The 20,693-nt window shown below is 46.1% G+C and overlaps 2 non-coding genes across 2 annotated transcripts; both read left to right on the top strand.

Moving 5' to 3' along the window:
- Window positions 1–15,300: 15,300 nt before the first annotated feature.
- TRNAA-CGC (transfer RNA alanine (anticodon CGC)) lies at window positions 15,301–15,372 on the top strand. Its single transcript has one exon. It is a non-coding gene; the product is annotated as a tRNA-Ala (tRNA).
- A 3,376-nt stretch (window positions 15,373–18,748) lies between these two features.
- TRNAS-GCU (transfer RNA serine (anticodon GCU)) lies at window positions 18,749–18,830 on the top strand. Its single transcript has one exon. It is a non-coding gene; the product is annotated as a tRNA-Ser (tRNA).
- The last annotated feature ends 1,863 nt before the right edge of the window (window positions 18,831–20,693 follow it).

Below are 20,693 nucleotides of genomic sequence, written 5' to 3'. Positions count from 1 at the left end.
GACCCGGGTCCTGCCCCAGGGGACATGATCAATACAAAAAAAAAAGTTTTAAAACTGACGTTTTTTCGGGAGCAGCGATTTTAATAATGCTTAAAGTGAAACAATAAAAAGTGTAATATTCCTTTCAATTTCGTACCGGGGGGGGGGGGGGGGTGTCTATAGTATGCCTGTAAAGGGGGCATGTTTCCCGTGCTTAGAGCTGTCCCTGCACAAAGTGCAATTTCTGCAGAAAAAAAAAAGTCATTTAAAAGCGCTCGCGGCTATAATGAATTGTCGCCCCCCAGTAAAAACAGATAACAGTCATTGAAAATCATTGATTTAAAAAAAAAAAAAGCATGGGGTTCCCCCAAATTCAATTACCAGGCCCTTCAGGTCTGGTATGGATATTAAGGGGAACCCCCGCGTCAAATATAAAAAGAAAAATGAAGCGGGGTTCCCCCCAAATATCCATACCAGACCTGAACGGTGGATGATCATCTCTCCGGGGTCCAGCGATGGGTGATCTCTCCCTCCAGCGCAGCGCATCCATCCTCTGTCTCCACCGGAGACGATGCGGGAATCCCAGCAGCCTGACACTTCCTAACTGAGGAGGGCAGGGCCCACCCGTCACCTGACCCCGCCCCCTCTAACGCAAGGGCAAAACCAGGCTTCCCCAGTGACGTACCGTGACCCTGTCCCCCTCTGATTTAATGCAGGTTTCCGTTACATCAGAGGGGGCGGGGGTCACCCCACGCCACTAGGGAAGCGCAGGTTGTGGGGATGAGGCCCTTGTCCTCATCAACATGGGGACAAGGTGCTTGGGGGGGACCCCAAAGCATCCTCCCGATGTTGAGGGCATGTGGCCTGGTACGATTCAGGAAGGGGGGGCCTCTCTCTCTCATCCCCCCCTCTTTTCCTGTGGCCTGCCAGGTTGCGTGCTCGGATAAAGGGTCTGGTATGGATTTATGGGGGAACTCCAGGCCATTTTTTAAAAAATTTGGTGTGGAGTTCCCCTTAAAATCCATACCAGACCTGAAGGGCCTGGTAATTGAATTTGGGGGAACCCCACTTTTTTTTTTAGCAATGACTTTCAATGACTGTTATCTGTATTACGGGGAGCCGACAATTCATTATAGCTGTGAGTGCTTTTAAAGGACTTTTTTTCCCAGCAGAAATGACAGGACCCAGGTCCCCAGACACTTTTTATGACAATAACTTGCATATAAGCCTTTAAATTTAGCACTTTAGATGTCACCCAAAGACTTTTACAGGGTGTTCGGCGGCTTTTCGATTTGCTGCGAACACCCCAAATGGTTTGCTGTTTGGTGAACAGGCAATGTTTGAGTCGAACATGCGTTAGACTCAAACTCAAAGCTCATCCCTAGTCTGGATAATGATGCTTGGTGTGGTCAAGATTGGCCTGGAACCGGGGAGTCAAAAGCAAAAGGAGCAGGGCTCAAGTCCTGCGGGACCACGTGGGAACGGCATCCCTGCACTTTTTTCACAGAAGGAACGCTGTTCCCTTTGCAGGACTAGAGCCGCCTGAGCTGATCAGGGATGGACTGGCCATCGGGACTACCGGGAGATTCTCGGTGGGCCGGTTTCAGTCACAGCTGCGGTCCCCGGGGGTCTACCCGTCAACAGCTGGCGCCTGACGGGTAGATCGAGATGCATGCAGAGTAGAGCAGGAAGCATCTGTCTGTAGTAAGTTCTCTCTCATGTCACACAGTGCTGCTCGCTCCCCAGCGGCCCCTCCTCTCTTCTATCTCCATTGGCTTGTGACATCATCTGGTATAGAAGAGAGGAGGGGCCGCCGGGGAGCGAGCAGCGCTGCGTGACATGAGGGAGAACTTATTGCAAACGCTCCCTGCGCTACTCTGCATGCTGCCTAGTACGATCCCCTGATGTGCCCTATAATGTTTCCCTGATGTGCTATGTGCCCTGAATACTCCGATGTGCCCCATGCCCTGATGTGCCATGTGGCCTGTGCCCCATGCCCTGATGTCCTATGCCCTCATAGGCCCGTGACCTGATGTGTGCTGTGACCCGATGTCCTATGCTCTGATGTGCCATGTGCCCCATGTGCTATGGGGCCTGATGTACCATGTGCCCCGATGTGCTATGCCTTGATGGGCCCCATAACCTGATACGCCCCGTGCCCTGATGTCCTAGACTCTGTACCCTGGGACGGTCTGGATGAAGTCCAGGGCCACATTTTTTCCCAGTCCATCCCAGCCCTCTAGCAGATCCTTCACTAAGCGGCGATGCCCACCATTGCCACATAGTGAAGGACGGTGTCCTCCCCTCCCTCAGCCCTCCTCCTCCAGCATCCGGGGCTATACTATACAGGACTGTGCCTGCCAATCTGCAGCGCTAGATCCCCACTGCAATACTGTCATTGGCTGCTAGAACCACCATTGTCCTAACAACCAATGACATCACCCGTGCTCCCGGCCCTCATCAGCAAGTTCCTCAGCCTAGCTTTTGCCCCCCTGCAACATGCTCCTTCGGCAAGGACTTATCCAGGTAGACGTTTTTCTACTTTGTGATGGCTCGGTCACAACTCTGATGGGGAACGCTGAGGACACCGATTGGGGGGGGGGGGGCTCTCTGATGGGAATACCTGCTCTCTGGTGGAAGGAATAGTCCCCCATCATTGGTGTCAGTGGGAGGAATCAAACGAGGGAAAGATCATCACCCATTGTGGCGATTATTCTGTTAGTTTGACAAGTTAACTTATTTTGTTTTTCTAAACTGGCATATTACAATAAATGTTGCACTGTATTTTCTGTGAAATATATATGCATACAAGCGTATCTTTTTTTTATTTTTTATTTCTTTTGGTAGAGGAGTGGATCTTGGGTGGGAGTTCCCACACTTTTTTCCCCAGGACTTGACCCCTGTGTAACATTCTGTAAAATGACAGAACCAGACAGACATGCTGCTTGAACTGTGAATTTCAATAGACATTTTTAAAAATAACCAACAGGTGTGACGATCTCCCATATCAAGTACACCTCTACACCCTTCCGAAACAATGGATCTGGCATTGATTTCAAAAGGGCTTCTTCTATGTAGCCAATTGCAACATAGGACAATGGACAAATTCCTCCCTGCTCCTCAGCTCAGTTCTCTTTTGGGAACATCAAAGTTATTAAAAATCCTCCCGTGACCACACTGGAACAAATTTCTCTAATGCCACGTACACATGCCCGAACTTTGATGGACTAGGTCAGACGGTCTTCCTGACGGACTTTCGGCAGAGTTCCGATGGACTTTCCGAACGAACGGACATGGCCACACACAAGCACACCAAAGGCCGACGGATTTGAATGCGATGACGTACGACCGGACTTGAATAAGGAAGTTCATAGCCAGTAGCCAATAGCTGCCCTAGCGTCGATGTTCATCTGTCGAACTAGCATACAAACGGATTTTTCAACTGGACTCGAGTACGTCTGAAAGATTTGAAACATGTTTTAAATATAAAGTCCGTTTGATTTTTTAGACAGCAAAGGTCAGATGAAGCCCACACACGATCAAATTGTCTGGCGGATTTGTTCTGTCTGACGGAAAGTCCAGTCATGTGTACGCGGCATTAAGCTGTCCATGCACAAGTAGAATTACGTTATTTCTGTCTGTTGCTATGCAGTCCACTTGCTCCTTTCGGTTCTTCCACCAGCGTGAGCCTAACACCACATAACCAAAACCACCGCAATACCAGATATGGGCCAACTTTGGGTAAGTAAAAAGATGCAGGAAAAACAGTGCATTCTGCCCTGACAAGTGTGCCTTCCTGGCTATTGCAGTCCCGGCTGCTCACTCTAGGAGGTCCAGAGGCCCTCTGGATCTTCAGGATTTTTCCAGGGCAGAAAGTGACTCCTCCAGTCCTGGCAGACCCCAGTAAAAAGGGCGCAAATGTACACTTAAGAGAATGCACACAGCTTCTCAGAGGGCTTAGCACCCGAAAAGGCAAAGGTTGGTCATCTGGAGATGACCCTATGCCTAGAAAGCTACTTTCCAGCAACTGCTTCAGGCAGCTTGTCAGAGACCAGGAGTATAAGAGTCAGCAGGTGTCAACCTTGATCTAGAAATTAGTCCCCAACTCCCTGGCAGAATTTTCCGGCCGTCACGGGCAACCAGGGACAGAAGAAGCGGACAGTGTGTGCCCTGCACCAGGTCTAAACCAAGCCATTCAACCCTCTCCAACTCGAGGGGGCACTTCATGGGTGACTCCAGCGCAGCAGATTAGGCAGGCTGATTCCCCAGACCCAGTATTACAGCCAATCTTCCAGGCAGAGGGAGAAGATATCGCCTCCTCCTTGGCAGAGGATCCTGAAGGTTCAGGCTTTGATTTTGCGCCAATACCACCATTCATTAAGGCAGTAAAAGCTGCACTGGAGTGGGAGGATCTGGAACCTCCTCCAAAGAAGGAGAAAACCTATTATCACACACCATACAATCTCTGATTTGAAATTGTGTGGCAATAGATGCACCCCACCTACATTAGGTGCCTTTATCTTTTCAGGGCACCCCAAATGCGATGCGATTCTCCTGTGATTGTCATGTGGGAGAACGCGCCTTTAAAATAAAGTTTGCGAATTGTGGTCACCCCTAAATGGGAGCAGGGGCTTCTTTTTGCACACGAAGGGCAACCAAGTGAATGGGCCGCCCCCATGCGAGTTGTAAGATTGCGTACAAATCGCTTTTTAAAAATCGCATAGCAGGAACCCTCTATGTGATAATATCAAATGCCTCTGAAAAGTGACCTAAGCACAGATCGCTTTTCAGTGCAATAGCAGATCCTGCTGCAAGCGTGAACAAGCCTTTGGGTTCCATAGGAAGAACCTAAAGAAACAGGTAGTACCTTTCCTCTTATGACAGGATTAAGAGGCCTGTTTCAGGATGAATTGGAAAAAGGGGGAGAAAAAATCCTCCTCAACCAATAGCTTGCAGAAGTGTGGTATCCACTAACGGAGGTGGGATGTGACTCCTTTATCTAACCCACCAACGGTGGATGTGGCAGTCACCAGACTGGCAAAGAATGTCACACTTCCGGTGTAAGACTTCCTCCTTTCACGATATCCTTGAAAACGAGAGTTAGACTTACCGGTAACTCTGTTTCTAGGAGTCGTCCAGGACAGCACTAGAGAGATAGGCTCCACCTCCAGAGGCAGGAAACACAAACCAGATCTTTAAAGGGCGGTCTCCGTCCCTTCCCCTTCAGTCTTGTAAACGAGAACTTCCCCGGAAACGGCTTCTGTAACGACAAAAACACTTGTCCAGCATTATAACAGCATATAGGGAGGGAATCCATGCTGTCCTGGACGACTCCTAGAAACAGAGTTACCGGTAAGTCTAACTCTCGTTTTCTCTAGTCGTCTGTCCAGGACAGCACTAGAGAGGATCAACGAGAACTTACCAGATTAGGGGGGGGACTACCGCTTGAAGGACCTTTCTCCCAAACGCCTGGTCTTGCGCTGAGATAAGGTCCAATCTGTAATGCTTCATAAACGTCGAGTAGCTTGACCAAGTTGCTGCTCGACAAATTTGTTCTGGTGTTGCTCCAGCTCGCTCTGCCCATGAGGTCGATAGTGCCCGTGTGGAGTGAGCCATGGGGGAAAAAGGACATTCCATTTTCATTCCTTTGTAGGCTTCTACAATAGCTTGTTTGATCCACCTTGCAATTGTATTTTTTGAAGCTTGTGACCCCAATTTTTTACCCGCATGTAAAACAAATAATGCATCTGATTTTCTAATGTTTTTTGACATCTCCAGATATTGTAAGACACAGGCTCTCACATCCAGTTGGTTAAACTCTACCTCCTTAGGATTAGAGGGAGACCCACAGAACGAAGGTAAAACAATTTCCTGTGTTCTATGGAACTTTGTCACTACTTTGGGTAAAAACCCAGGGTCCATGCGCAACACCAGCCTATCTTCAAAAATTTGTAAAAACGGCTCTTTCAACGAAAGTGCCTGAAGCTCGCTAATGCGTCTGGCTGTGGAAATAGCCACTAGGAACACAGTTTTAAGCGTGATCCATTTCAAGGAAGGTTCTTCTTCCAGAGACTTTTTTACCCATCCCTGTAACACAATTGACAGGTCCCATTTGGGTAAAATTTTGAAAGGAACAGGTTTAATCCTGGTCAACCCCTTAAAGAATCTGCTAACTAGCGGGTCTACCGCCAGAGGTTGATCCAAAAAAACAGACAGGGCCGCAATTTGTACCTTTAAGGTACTAATGGCCAGTGCCTTATCCACACCGTCTTGTAAAAACTCCAAGACTGTCGGGATACTTATAGACATCTTTTTAGTGTCCAACCATGAACAAAAAACCTTCCAGTACTTGACATAAATTGCTTGGGTTACCTTCTTTCTACTAGAAAGAAGTGTTTTAATTACCCTATCCGAGAGTCCCTTAGACTTCAAGAGACTCTCTTCAGACGCCAGGCCGATAACTTTAGGGTCTGCAGTTCTGGCAACAGAACTGGACCCTGGGACAGCAGATCCTCTCTCTCGGGCAGTATGAGGGGAGGCTCGTCTGTCAAGCCCAGCAGCATCGAGAACCATGGTCTCTTCGGCCAATACGGAACCACTAGTATCAATGTGGTCCGTTCCTGCAAAAATTTCCTCAGGACTAGAGGAATTAGCTTGAATGGGGGGGAAGGCGTAGCAAATGTGAAATGCCCAGCTTTGTGGCAAAGCGTCTATCCCTTTTGCCCCTGCCTCCCTCTCTAGGGAGAAGTATACTGGGACCTGGGTGTTCGCTTTCCTGGCGAACAAGTCCACTTCCGGAAGACCCCATTTGCGCACTAACAGCTGGAAAATCTCCCTGTTTAGTGACCATTCTGATTCGTACACCCGGTGTCGACTCAGAAAGTCTGCCAGGTGGTTGTCCACCCCCTTTAGATGGACCGCTGAAACCGATTTTAGGTTTTCTTCTGCCCAATGCATGATCGTACTTGTTAGCTTGATCAAGGACGGGCATCTTGTTCCTCCCTGCTTGTTTAGGTAGGAAACCGCTACTATACTGTCCGAGAGGACCTGTACATGGTGGTCCTTCAGATCCCTGGCAAACGCCCTTAAGGCTTCCCAGATTGCCTGCAACTCCCTCCAATTGGCCGACCTCTGGGACTGTGTCTTCCCCCAGCATCCTTGGGCTACTTTCGACCCCAAGTGGGCCCCCCAGCCCCAAGCACTGGCATCCGTGGTGATGCGAACAGACACTGGAGGAGACCACCATAGACCCCGTACTAGGTTCTCCTCTCTCTTCCACCACCAAAGAGACCTTTTGGTCTTTGAGGATAGATGGATAGTCCCGTCCAGGGACTCTTGTGTCCCGTCCCAGCTGCTCAGAATATTGGCCTGGAGACACCTGAAATGAGCTCTTGCCCAAGGAACTGCAGGGATTGTTGCCACTAATAGGCCCAACCCTGCCATAGCTGACCGGATGGAAATTGTCCGATTGGACTGCAAGAAGGTTACCATCTCTTTCACCTTTTCCACCTTTTCCCCTGTGAGGAAGACTTTCTGTGACACTGAATCCACCAGAAAACCTAGATACTGTATGGCCTGTGTTGGTATCAGGTGCGACTTTTCTTCGTTTACCAACCACCCCAGCCTTTTTAGGCAAGAGATAGCTACCCTCAGATCTCCCTGCAGTTGGAGCTTTGAGGGGGCGAAGAATAAAAGGTCGTCCAAGTACGGTATGACAGCGATCCCTTTCAGCCTTAGGGGAGCCAATGCTTCTGCCAGGACCTTGGTGAATATCCTGGGGGAAGAAGACAGACCGAATGGCAGAGCCCTGAATTGGAGGTATCGAATCTGACTTCCCCAAAGAATCGCTATCCTCAAATACTTTTGAGAGTCTTCTCGAATCGGGATGTGTAGATACGCGTCCCTTAGATCGAGAGAGGCCATGAAACAATTTGGAGGGAGTACTGATCTCACTGTAAAAATTGTTTCCATCCGGAATTTCTTGTAAGTTACCCACTTGTTCAGTAACTTCAGATTCAAAAGCAACCGGAATTTGCCTGACGGTTTCCTCACTACAAACATGTGCGAATAGAAACCGTGATTTATTTCCTGTGGCGGGACTGGCACTAGAACCCTCTGATCTATTAAATCGCCAATTTGCGACAGCAAAGCTGTCGTTTTCTGGGAATCTTTGGGAGGCTTCGTCAGACACATCCTTGCAGGTGGGATGTGCTTGAACTGTATTTTGTAACCCTCCCTGATGATCCTCAGAATAAAAGAATTTGGGGTAGCGTTTTCCCACTGTGGGAGGAACTGCCCCAGTCTCCCCCCCACAGGAACCATGTCACTGGGATTTTGTGGTTTTTTTAGAAAAGGGAAAAGAGATTGCCTTTCTGTTTTCCTCCCATCCACTGTTTCTTAGGGGTTGACTCCTTAGAGGTCTGTCCTTGTGACTGTCCCTGCCTTTGAGGACGAAAAAAGCGTTTACCTGTAGTCTTTTTAGATTTGACAGGAAAGGCCTTCCTCTTGTCCGCAGTACGGTCCAGGACTTTCTCAAGATCCTGCCCGAACAAAAAGTCTCCCTCAAAGGGGATGCCACATAACCTCACTTTTGAGGCCCAGTCTCCTGACCAAGACTTCAGCCAAAGTGCCCTGCGAGATGAATTTACGAGGGCAGCGGTCCTGGCTGACAATTTAACAGACTCCGCAGAGGCATCTGCTATATAACCTTCTGCTTTATGTAGCATAGGAAGGGAATCCAGAATTTCCTTTCTGGAGGTACCCCCTTCCAAATGGCCTTGTAATTGTTCCAGCCAGACCTCCAAGTTGCGAGCCACTATTGTCGTGGCCATTGCAGGTTTTAAGTTATTCATGGTTACTTCCCATGACCTCTTCAACAGTACCTCCATCCTTTTATCCATGGGTTCCTTAAGAACACCCATGTCCTCAAAGGTGAGGTCTGTTGACTTTGCACACTGGGAAAAAGCTGCGTCTACCTTGGGCACTTTATTCCAAACACAAGAGGGGTCCTCGCTGAAGGGGAATCTCCGCTTCATACTTTTAGGGAAAAATAGATTTTTCTCTGGTTCCTCCCACTCTTTTTTGATTGAATCTATCAGTGTGCTATGAACCGGAAAGACCCTAACTGAATCTGTCTTTAGGGTCTTATACATCCGGTCATGCAAGGACAGGGAGACTGGCTCCTCTCTAATTTTGAGCGTCTCATAAATCACCCCCAGTAAAGCATCAACCTCCTCGAGTGAGAGCCTGTATCTGGGAGAGCCCGACCCCTGAACAGGAACATCTCTGGATGATGCCGCCTCACTTAGGCCATCCAGAGAATCAAGTTCCTCCTCCTCTGATTCGTCACCTTCCACTGGGGTGGAAGCAGAGGGAACTGCGGCTGGTTTTGGGGTTTCAAGGTTCGCTAACATTGCTTTGATGGACTCCATTTCTTTCTGTACTCCAGAGATCAAATCCTTACAAGCTCCCGTAGCTTCCTTATAGACCAATTTGTCTATGCATGGTTTGCAAAGGGGCTTAGACCATCCTTCTTTTAATTTACTCATACATGAAGGACATCTCTTCTTCCCCCCTGACCTCTCTGGTTCTTTGGGCAGAGCCTAAGGCAAGAGAAGGAGAGAAGGAAGGAAAAACAGACAAGCTAACGTCAGCGAAACCTTAGCAAAATAGGACGCCTTCACCAAACACCTATGTGCACCCCACCAACCGCTAACAGGATTCGCAAGACTCTTTAGTCCGGATCCTGTTTGAGAGAGGGAAGGAGGAAAAACACACCTGGACCATTTCAGAATGCCTTTGCATTGATTAGTCCATTACTCCCCCCCCCCTCTCTCCCAGCCCTGTAGGTACAAGACACCTCTGTGTTTGCCTACCTGAGCTGGTTCGGCTCCACTGCCACTCTCCACTGCATCCATATTCGATCAGAATCTCGCCTAACCGCCTGAAGGCTTTTCCCTTCGTAAGCGATGCAGCACGAACGCTTTGTGGCCGCGGCTTTTTAAAATAGCCGCCAAGGTCCCGAACGTCCACGCTCGCCGCGCGACCCGGAACAGGTAGTGGATTGCTGGAAGTCCTCTATCCTCCTCCTGCATTCCACAGGCCGGAACTCGATGCCTGTGCCCGCCCCCCACCTGACTTCGCGCCCAATTTTGAACCTATTGTCAGGTGGGGAAACGACAGCCCTCCCCGGGCTTCAGAAGGAGAATGCCGGTTCGTAGCTGCTGTCAACCCGACCGGAGGACTTCAGATGTCTGTTACCAACAGGTACCCAGAACTCCTTCCCCGTCTCTTATGGGCTATCCCACCGTCAGGGGAAGGAGAGCTCCTGATCCAGCCTCCTCCTCCGGTGGAGGAAACACAAAGGCTGAAGGGGAAGGGACGGAGACCGCCCTTTAAAGATCTGGTTTGTGTTTCCTGCCTCTGGAGGTGGAGCCTATCTCTCTAGTGCTGTCCTGGACAGACGACTAGAGAAAGACGCATTGACATGGACTTAAAGTGGTGGTGCTTGTAAACCCGCCGTTGCTCTAACAAGTGCTACGAGTGTGTGGGTGTAGAACTTGCAGTATGCGATCAAAAACCAGCTGCAAAAAATAAAAATAAAAAAAATTATATATAATATATAAATAAATAAAAAATCAAGGCTCTTGATGAGATAAAACTCTCGACGGACTTCACAGGTGAGGCAGCTATAGACATCATTTGATGGTCCTCCAGAGCCATGCTCAGTGACAGCCAAAAAGAGCGCTGTGGCTAAAACTCTGGACGGCTGACCCATCCTCAAAGCAGAATTGCTGTAAACTGCCCTTTGATGGGAAGGCGCTGTTTAGCCAAAAACTGGAGACTGCCATCTTCAGGATTACAGGAGGAAAATCAAGTCTTCTGCCCCAAGATTGAAAATCCAGATGCCAGAGGGGTCAACCATCCAGAGGAGCGCCAAACAAGTACTGGGATTTTTGAGGTTTTCGCCCATCCAAGGACTTCAGAAGGCGTTGGAGGGGTACGCAGTCAACCTTCATATGATCGCAGAGAGCCAAGACCCCTTCAGCTCCCCAAGATACCCAGAAGCCCTTTTACTCCCAGGTCTACCCAGGAAGCAGTTGGAGCCAGGTGGCTTAAAGTGACCCAGTTACAGCAAGACCACTGCCAAAAAATGGCGGATTGAATCCACAGTGGCGCAAGGCCATTATTGGCTGTTCAGTCTCCAGAACTACCTCAAGAGGCTGAATCATTTTATCCAGATAGACTCAAGATGGAGTCTCTCCATACCATAATCCAGGTTATGGAACCAGGAGACTGCAGGATTTCAGTGGACTTGCAATTTTCCTATAAGCATGTCCCAATCCTTCAGTCATACCAGCAGTTCCTCAGATTCGCATTGAGGGACAGGCATTACCAGAACCAACTGGAGCCTAGCAGAATATGGTCTACCTAGGGGCCCAATTCAATACTCAGTCAGCCATGGTTTCTTTGTCACCTCAGAAACTCCCCAAAATCAGGGAGAAATTCCAACAGGCATTGGTTGCACCAGTGATGTCAGCATCCCAGTGCATGTGTCCTCCTGGGACAATTGCTTTTCCGATTACCTGGGTTCACTGGAAACTGTTTTCTCGAAAAAGGGTTCCTGATGCAGTGGAAGAGTTTGTTTAGCCCAGCCAATCAGGATCACCAGCTGGAGGCACCAGAGTCTCTGGTGGTAGACGAAACAAACACTAAACGGCATAGTCCATTAGGGCCACAGCCATGGTTTATTGTTACCACAGATGCCAGTGCAGCAGGGTGGGGCGCTACCTGTGAACAACTCAAGATCCGGAGCAGAGGGGAATTTCCCACTCAGGGCCTAGTTTCCAATATTCTGGAACTTGGAGCAGCATTCATGGTGTTGGCCACATTTCTGCCTCACATAGAGGGTTGCCCAGTCCTTCTCGACAACACGATAGCAGTGTCCTACATACAGCGACAAGGCGGGATGCACAACCAATCCCTCTTGAGAGAGGGGGAACCAATCATGACATTGGCACAACAATATCTCCCAGATTTGAGGGCCATGCATCTTCCAGGCTGTCAGAACATGGAAGCAGATTGCCGATCCAGACAATACATGGACCCCAACGAATGGTCCCTTCACCCCGAAGTGTTCAAACAGATCATCCACGAGTGGGAGTGTCCACAAGATTGATATTTTTGCCTCAACCATCTGCAAGGTGAGCTGGTTCCTCTCAGGCTACCCTCATCCATTAGCGGAGGGGACAGATGAAACTGGCCTATGCCTTTCCTCCAATTTCTTTAATCCTGAAATTCCTGAGGAGATTGTTGACAGAATTTGACAGTCATCACACCATTTCCTTACTGGTCTCACAGACCATGGGTCTCTCTGGCTATGTATCTCAGCGTGTGCACACTGATCTCTCTGCCGGAGACTCCTCATCTCCTGTCTGTAGAAGATACCCTACATTCGCAACCATCACGACTGGCCTTAGCGGCCTGGAGATTGTAAGGCAGGGGTTACAAGAGTTAGGATGTTCTCCAGAAGGTATGAGAACTTTACAGAGTTCCAGAAAGGGGTCAGCCAATGCCATCTACTCCAGAATATGGAATAGGCTCATGAGCTTTGCAGCTGGGCATCAGTTTGACCCTATTGGCCCAAATGTACAAATCCTGGCTTTCCTGCAATCCAGATTGGATTTGGGGCTCAGTTCGCTTAAGGTGCAAGTTTCAGCCATCTTGGCTTTTACCTAAAAGAAATGGGCAGCAATTCATGAGAGTGGTACTTAGACTACACCCTCCCAAGAGAAATAGGTTCCCTCAATGGTACCTGGCAGTAGTCCTCAATTTTCTAGCAAACCCTCCTTGTACTCTGACAGAAGACTGTTCATAATCGGAGATCACCTTAAAAACGGCTTTCCTATTAGCCGTAACTTCAGGGGGAAGGGTGTCGGAACTCCAAGAATTGGGGGCAGCAGAACCCTATTCCATATTCTTCCCAGACAGGGTTGTGCCGAGACCATTGGATCATTTTGTCCCAAAAGTGGCATCGATATTTCATCTCTCCAGTGAATGGGTGCTTCCAGCCTTCCCAGTGGAATCAGATGCTGATCTGCACGAGTTTGACATTCCAAAAGTCCTCAAAACCTCCAAATCTCCAGGTTACTTCTACATTCAGACGTTCTGACAGACTTTTTCATCATCATGAACATTTAAAGGGAAAGAGGCTTTGGCCAGAAACCATCTCGGCTTGGATAGTAAAAAAATTTTCACCGGAAGGATCCTCTAGAGGTGGTTAGAGCTCACTCAACCAGGGTGATGTTGTCTTCTAGGTGACAGTCTGCAAAGAGGCTAGCTGGTCATCACATCATACGTTCTTAAAAACACTACAGGGTGGATCCAGCAGCTCATACTACAGTAGAGTTTGGGAGGAAAACCATCCAAGCTTTTATGTCTATTGTCAAATAAAGACTAATTTTGTAGCATTAAACCTTCTCTGTCAAAATCTCACTATGTATTATATGTATGCTGGCATGTTTAGCATCAGGAAAATGGAAAATTTTATCAAATACTGTAATTTACCTTTCCTGATGCCAATAGACCTCTGATCTTTGTGCTTTATACATAGAATGGGGGAGGTAGCTCTCAGTCAGACTTTTTATAGAGCTAAACAGGTCCTGTGGGATATAGGGACTGAGCTATATCATATGTATGCTGCCATGTATTGGCGTCAGAAAAGGAAACTTACGGTATTTGATACTTTTCATTTCATAATGGATATTTTCCATTATCAAACCCATTCTTCCACTTGAATTCATCAGGACAAAGTGGCCAAATGCTCCAACTCAATTTTCCCTCTTGGTCTCTGGCATTGTCACTGACCTGCTGCAGGAAGACAAGGTGGAGGAATATGATTTAAAAGAAGAAGAGGGTAACAGGCTAGTTCAGCCATTATTTCTTCCATGCAAAAACATCTTTCTTGTTGACAAGGTGCATTCCTGTCTTAGCCTGGAGATTCTATCCACCCTAAAAAGTCGCCAGTATCAAAAAAGGACAGCTGAAGTAGTTTTATATGGGGCCTAGCCTCTCCGAGAAAATGTATGCACCCCTTAAAAGAGAAATAAAGGATTTTATTTTTTGCAGATTAATACTTACCTAGGTGGATGCTGCATCTGTCCCCCGGTGCCTCTGCACTAAGAACTGAGCGACAACACTGCTGATCACTAGGTTTTCAGAGCTCCATAAGCAGAGAGCTATAGACTGTCAGTCACAGTTCTCTGCTCTGTTCCATCCTCGCTCATTGTGAGCTCTGAGCTGTGGAGGGGGAAGCCTGCTCAGTCTCTCATTGGTTTGATGAGAGGCTGAGCCGGGTGTCAGTCCAGGCACCTGGTGGATCCAGACTTTGTCGTGATGACGCGGTGCCGTGACATCAGCAGAGAGCGGACTTCAGCCTGCTCTCTGCTGAAAACGGGTCACAGAAGTGCAAAACAAACTTAAGCATTTTTCTCAGCAATATCCTATGAAAGAAGCAAAAATGGTTGGTGCCATCTGTGGACCCTGCTTTTACCTGCTTTATTAAAGCTGGGCTTTGCTTGTTTGCTACCTCCACTGCCATATTTGGCACCTTTTGTTTGGGGGGGGGGAGCAGATACCCATCCCCACTTCCGGGAGACCTCACCACAGAGGTACCCCAGAAGGTCGGGCCCTTCACAAAGCACTTCAGTAGGGAACCAGTTGTGAAGCCGTAAGGCTTCACTGCTGGTTTACCTTACAATGAATGGCAACACCCAAGAGCCAACTGAAAAATTGGTTGGAGTACCGACATAACCCAATATTAAAAGTCTGCAACTACAGTATTTGTAGTCAGACATTTCATTTTTTGGTGGGGGGTTGGAGCTTCACTTTAAGTCTGTGAAGGTTTCAGTATTTAAAGACAATATAGACAAGAGATTGGAATCATTCTTTAAGGCTTCTTTGATGTGTTTGCGGCGCAGGGGACAACTCATTGAAAGCAATGGGATACCTATGCTTATGGCCCGAAAAATGAGGAGCAATACTGCGCACACTTACAAAAAGCAAATGTGAATGCGATGTGAAAAGAAAAACCATCTCTGCAAATGTGTGTAGGGTCACCTTTATTTTCTCTTTAGCCAATGCTGCCACCCAGTGTTTATCTTCAGTATTTACATCATTCTTAATATTAAATGTATTGTCATTTTTTTTTTTTTTTTTTTTTTTTTTTAACTTTGCCATTTTATACATATAGCATATAATAGTTACTTCTTTTAGTATACATACGTCAGAATTTTACTACTTAATGGCATGATCTTTCAATCAGGGGATGTAGCTCAGTGGTAGAGCGCACGCTTCGCATGTGTGAGGCCCCGGGTTCAATCCCCGGCATCTCCACTTTATTTGGATTTTTTTAAACTATTTATCTCCACACCTAATAAAACGTGATTATGGACTTGAAAATACATGTTTCCTAGTGTAGAACAAATGATTAGGTATGCATACTGTGAGATCAAAATTTGCATTAAAGTGGCTGTAAACCCACAATTTTTTTAATGAATAAATACAGAAAAAAAAAAAGGGGTGTATACTCACCCGCTCGATGCAATGCCTTTTGTGCAGCGTGGCCCCTTACCTCCTCTTCCAGAGTCTATCACTGGTGCGGTCCTCTCCTGCATAAAAAATAAAAATGTCCCAAGAAGTAAGTTCACGCCACCTGACGGGCCAAAAAAAAAAAAAAACCCGCAACCCCAAAAGCAGTGTCAAATGGGAGGCTCCTGCCGTCTGACACGTCTTCGTTGTGACAGTCATCCATTTATGTCACTGGGTGGCTCCGCCCCCTCTGACACCACTGGGAAGCCCCCGTGCGTTAGAGGGTTGGGTCACCTGGTTACATCACTGGGTGGCCCAGCCCTCAGATATATAAGAGCTGTCACAGCAAAGACACGTCAGAGGGCAGGAGCCTCCCATTTGACATTTTTTTGGTGAAATGGTAGGGATACATTTGTACCCCTTACCAATTCACATGGAGGGGCGGGATCTGGGGGTACCCTTGTTAAAGGGGGCTTCCAGATTCCGATGAACCACTGCCCGCAGACCCCCACAACCATTGGGCAAGGGTTGAGGGGGATGAGGCCCTTGTCCCCATCAACAAGGTGCTTTGGGGGGCAACCCCAAAGCACCTTCCCCATGTTGAGGGCATGTGGCCTGATATGGTTCAGTGGGGGGGCACTTTCTCACCCCCCCCTTTACTGCCAGATTGCATGCTTGGATAAGGGTCTGGTATGGATTTTGGGGGGACCCACACCATTTTTTAAATAAATTTGGTGCAGGGTTCCCCTTATCTTCCATATCAGACCCGAAATGCCTGTTATGGATTTTAGGGGGACCCCACGCCTTTTTCTTTTTTACATTTTGGATTCGTGGTTCCCCTTAACATCCATACTAGACAGAGGTATGGGGGTCCCATGCTCTTTTTTTTTTTTCAATTATCTATCTATATTGCAGAGACCTGACAATTCATTACAGCCGCAATCGGTTTTAAGTGACAATTTTTCCATTAGAAATGTAATTTTGCTGTGGTACTGTACTAAACAAGGTAAAATGCGGCACTTTACAGGCATACTATAGACACCCCCAGGCACAATATTTAAAAGGAATATTTCATTTTCATTGTTTCACTTTAAGCATTAAAAAAATAAAATCACTGCTCCCGAAAAAAAAGGCAGTTTTTAAAATAATTTTTTGCATTGAATCATGTCCCCTGGGGCAGGACCCAGTCCCCCAAACACTTTTTATGACAATAACTTGCATATAAGCCTTTAAAATGAGCACTTTAGATTATTCCTGTTCGTGTCCCATATTCCTGTTCGTGTGTTCTGCCAAATTTTTTGCCTGTTCACAAGTTCTGCTGAAAACCGAACAGGAGGATGTTCGGCTCATCCCTACTTGTGTAATGGTTTTGTACAGGGCTGCTCCGATCCTCCTCTTTTTGGGTCAAGGAAATATTGAATTGTCAAATCCATAGATTATCACGTTTCAAAATTAGAAAGCATTAAGGTAAAAAAAAAAAAAAAAAAAAAAAAAAAAAAAACAACCTTCTGCCGTTTAACCAGTTTATTGCAAGAAATGCATTAAGGTAAAATAAAACCTTTCATCTTTAAAACCACTTTAAGTAGGCAAATTTTTTATTTACTTGGTAATGTAATGCATTTGATATACCTGTAATGTATTGAATATACCTGTATAATTAATTTTAATTATATATAGGGATTATTAACTGTATCTATAATGTGTTGAGGCTACATTGCTTTGATTTTTTTAAACGGTAACTCCACTTATATTGAGAAAAAAAAATAAAAAAAAAAATAAAATAAATAAAAACATTCCCCTCTATGTACATTGCAAGGATTTTAACCACTTCCCGACCGGCGCACGCCGATGTACGTCAGCAGAATGGCACAGACAGGCAAATGGGCATACAGGTATGTCCCTTTAAATTTGCCGCTGTGCCATCGCGTGCGCATCAGTCGGGACCTCTGTGAGTCCGATTGCCGGTTCCAGTGTACTCGATCACTGTGGAGATACCCGCGATCATCTCACAAGGAGGAAGAACGGGGAAATGCGAAAGTAAACAAGCATCTCCCTGTTCTGCCTAGCAACAGTGTCACTGATCTCTGCTCCCTGAGATTGGAGCAGAGATCAGTGATGTGTAAAACAAAACATGCCCCCCACAATTAGCAACACTCCCCTAGCACACACTTAACCCCTACACTGCAACCTATTGGTTAACCCCTTCACTGCCATTCATACAGGAATCAGTACATTTGTATAGCACGGATTGCTGTATAAATGACAATGGTCCCAAAAATGTGTCAAAAATGTCCTATGTGTCCGTCATAATGTAGCAGTCACAATACAAAAAATAAAAAATGTTTATTTGCAAATTTTTATTTCCCACAAAAGGAGTTATGCTTTAAGTTCATTGGAAGATACGTGTAAATGTTGCAAGCGATGCTCGACACTGGGAGCTGGTTATAGCCAACCTTTCTGCTCTTATACTGCTAGCGTTTTGGTGCGTCATTGCAGTTACCCGAGTTTACCCATAAGGGAAAATGCAGGTAATGGCACGTGGTGTGAACGGGCTCAAAAAAAATCTGTGTAGCTTTTTATGGAGCTTAAAGTGGAGGGCCACCCTAAAAAAAACAAAATTACATTGAAATGTTCCAAAAAATATGAAAAAAAATAAAAAGAAATTTCAGCTGGCCCTCCCCTTTAAACTACTTGGCCAACACCTCTCATTCATGTAAAAATCTGCTTTTTTTTGCTAGGAAATCAAAATATTATATTCATTTTTTGAAAGCAGAGACCTTGAAAAATAAAATGGTGGTTGTTGCACTTTTTTATGTCGCACAATATTTGCGTAGGCATTTAAAACTCAGATTTTCAGGGAAAAAAATGATATAGAGATATATATATATATATACACACACACACATACACACACACACATACACACTTTAATGAATTTTAGTGCACACAAACAGAATATAATATACATTTTTTTTTCGTAAAAAATGCCCCAGTAGGGGGACATTAGTTAGTGCTCTTTGGAGGCAAAGGAGAGGCACTGGTGATGGTGACGAAAGACTTCATTGGTGATATTCACATGTTGGAGGTAAAGCCCTGGAATTATAGGTTTTATTTTGGGAACTTTGAATGTTATAGTGTAACTACATACAATTTATAGCAACCTTACATTTGGGAAGGACAAGACGAGGTGGCCGAGTGGTTAAGGCGATGGACTGCTAATCCATTGTGCTCTGCACGCGTGGGTTCGAATCCCATCCTCGTCGATTCGTTTTTCAACTTTATATCCACCCAAAAGTGACATTACTACATTTAGGGTGTAACATGTTATGAATGCACTAGGCCCTGCGCTGCTCTTGTGACAGCAGACCAGGAAACGTATCCCCGTGTCTGCTGCCACAATTCAAAAATGTGCCCGTACTTGTTCACAGTCCAACTTTTGTGGCTGACGGCTTGTAGTTTTCAATGGATTTCCTTTCCCCCTATGCAAGGTGGGGGAAAGGCAACACCAGTGACCAGGCATAGGGGGAAAGGAAGTCCATTGAAAACTACAAGAAAAGGATTTTACAGATAAGCGGTTATAAAAATCCTTTTTTTTTTTTTTTTCTTACCTTTTCTGTGTTTTTAAATAAATTATTGGAACCTGTGTTGTCCAAACTCATTTTCTCAATCTCTCTTGTTGTCTTGCCTCCTTCAGACCCAAAACCCAATATTTGGAATTTTGTTCAGCAGGCAACAAGAGAGATTGAGAAAATTAGTTTGGACAACACAGGTTCCAATAATTTATTTAAAAACACAGAAAAAAAAAATAGGATTTTTATAACAGCTTATCTGTAAAATCCTTTTCTTGGAGTAAATCACGGGACACAGAGGCTCATAGTAATTACTAATTGGGATGTCCTAAAGCAATGCCTACTGAGGGGAGGGAGACAAGCGCAGCTCGCCATCAGACGTGAGGACCTATACTACTGCCTGCAGTACACTGCGCCAAAAACGGTATCCTGTTGCTGTCTTACATTCACCTGATAGAATATTAGTGAACATATGTATAGATGACCTTGTAAATCTGAGTCATAAAGGCTTGGTAACGCACCTCCCATGAAACGCTTACTGTCCTGGCACTCTAAAAGTAGAAAACCTTTTCTTCAAACCGGAAGCCTGAATAATAACTTGACGAATCAACATTAAAACAGTTGATTTAAGCGCTATCTGCCCTTTCCCGAGATCTCCTGGTAGCGCCACAAACATTAGTTTTCCGTATCTGAGCAGTCGTTTCAGATAGGCCTTGACTGCTCTCACTACAACGAGAAAGTGCAACCATTTTAATAGCCGGTTTGAACGCTGCCTGCCCATTTTTTAGGGCCCTCTGGCAGCACAACAAATGCCAGTTTCCCGTATCTGAAACATTCAGATATACCTTTACTGCTCTCACTATATTGAGAAGAAGTAATAACTTTCTGGACAAGGTTCTGGTAAAAGGAAGGGAAGAAACATCTTGATTCAAATGACAGCTAGAGCTAGATTTTAGGAATAAAGAAAAAGGCTGGGTGAGGATTTAACATCACCCTATCCCTAAGAATAATTATGGCACTATACAAAAGAAAGCTGCCAACACTGAAACTCTCATGGAGGCTACCGCAACCAAGAACACCAATTCCCCCATTAGGAAGATCAAAGGAATGTGGTTCGTCGGCCCAAGGTGCTTTTCTTGTAAGCTGACAAAACTAGACTCAACCCTACGGGCACAAGTGCGATCTAACTGGCAGATTTATATGTTTTGTCCCTTGCATAAAAGGGCTAGATAAAAGAATGTGAAGCAAGCGGCCTTTCAAAAACAACGACAAAGGACAATATCTGACCCTTGGTGGTATTCAAGGCTAGATTCATTTTTACCTCCAACTGTAGAAAGGCAAAAATTCTACCTATGACATACCTCAGAGGATGCCATCTTTTGGTTTCATACCAAGAAACATAGGCCCTCCAGCCCCTATAATAAATGGTCCTAGAAGCCCGCTTTCTTCCATTAATGAGGGTAGTTACCACTGAACCAGAAAGCCCTCAATTCTTAAAAAATGTGTAATTCAATAGACAAATCATTACATTTAGTGATTGTAAGGCCGGTTAGAATT

The sequence above is a fragment of the Lithobates pipiens genome, unplaced genomic scaffold, assembly GCF_037356315.1.
Source record: "Lithobates pipiens isolate NorthernLeopardFrog02 unplaced genomic scaffold, aLitPip1_a1.2 Scaffold_10, whole genome shotgun sequence".
NCBI classification, from domain to species: Eukaryota; Metazoa; Chordata; class Amphibia; order Anura; family Ranidae; genus Lithobates; species Lithobates pipiens.
This window is presented reverse-complemented; position numbering and strand designations above follow the sequence as displayed.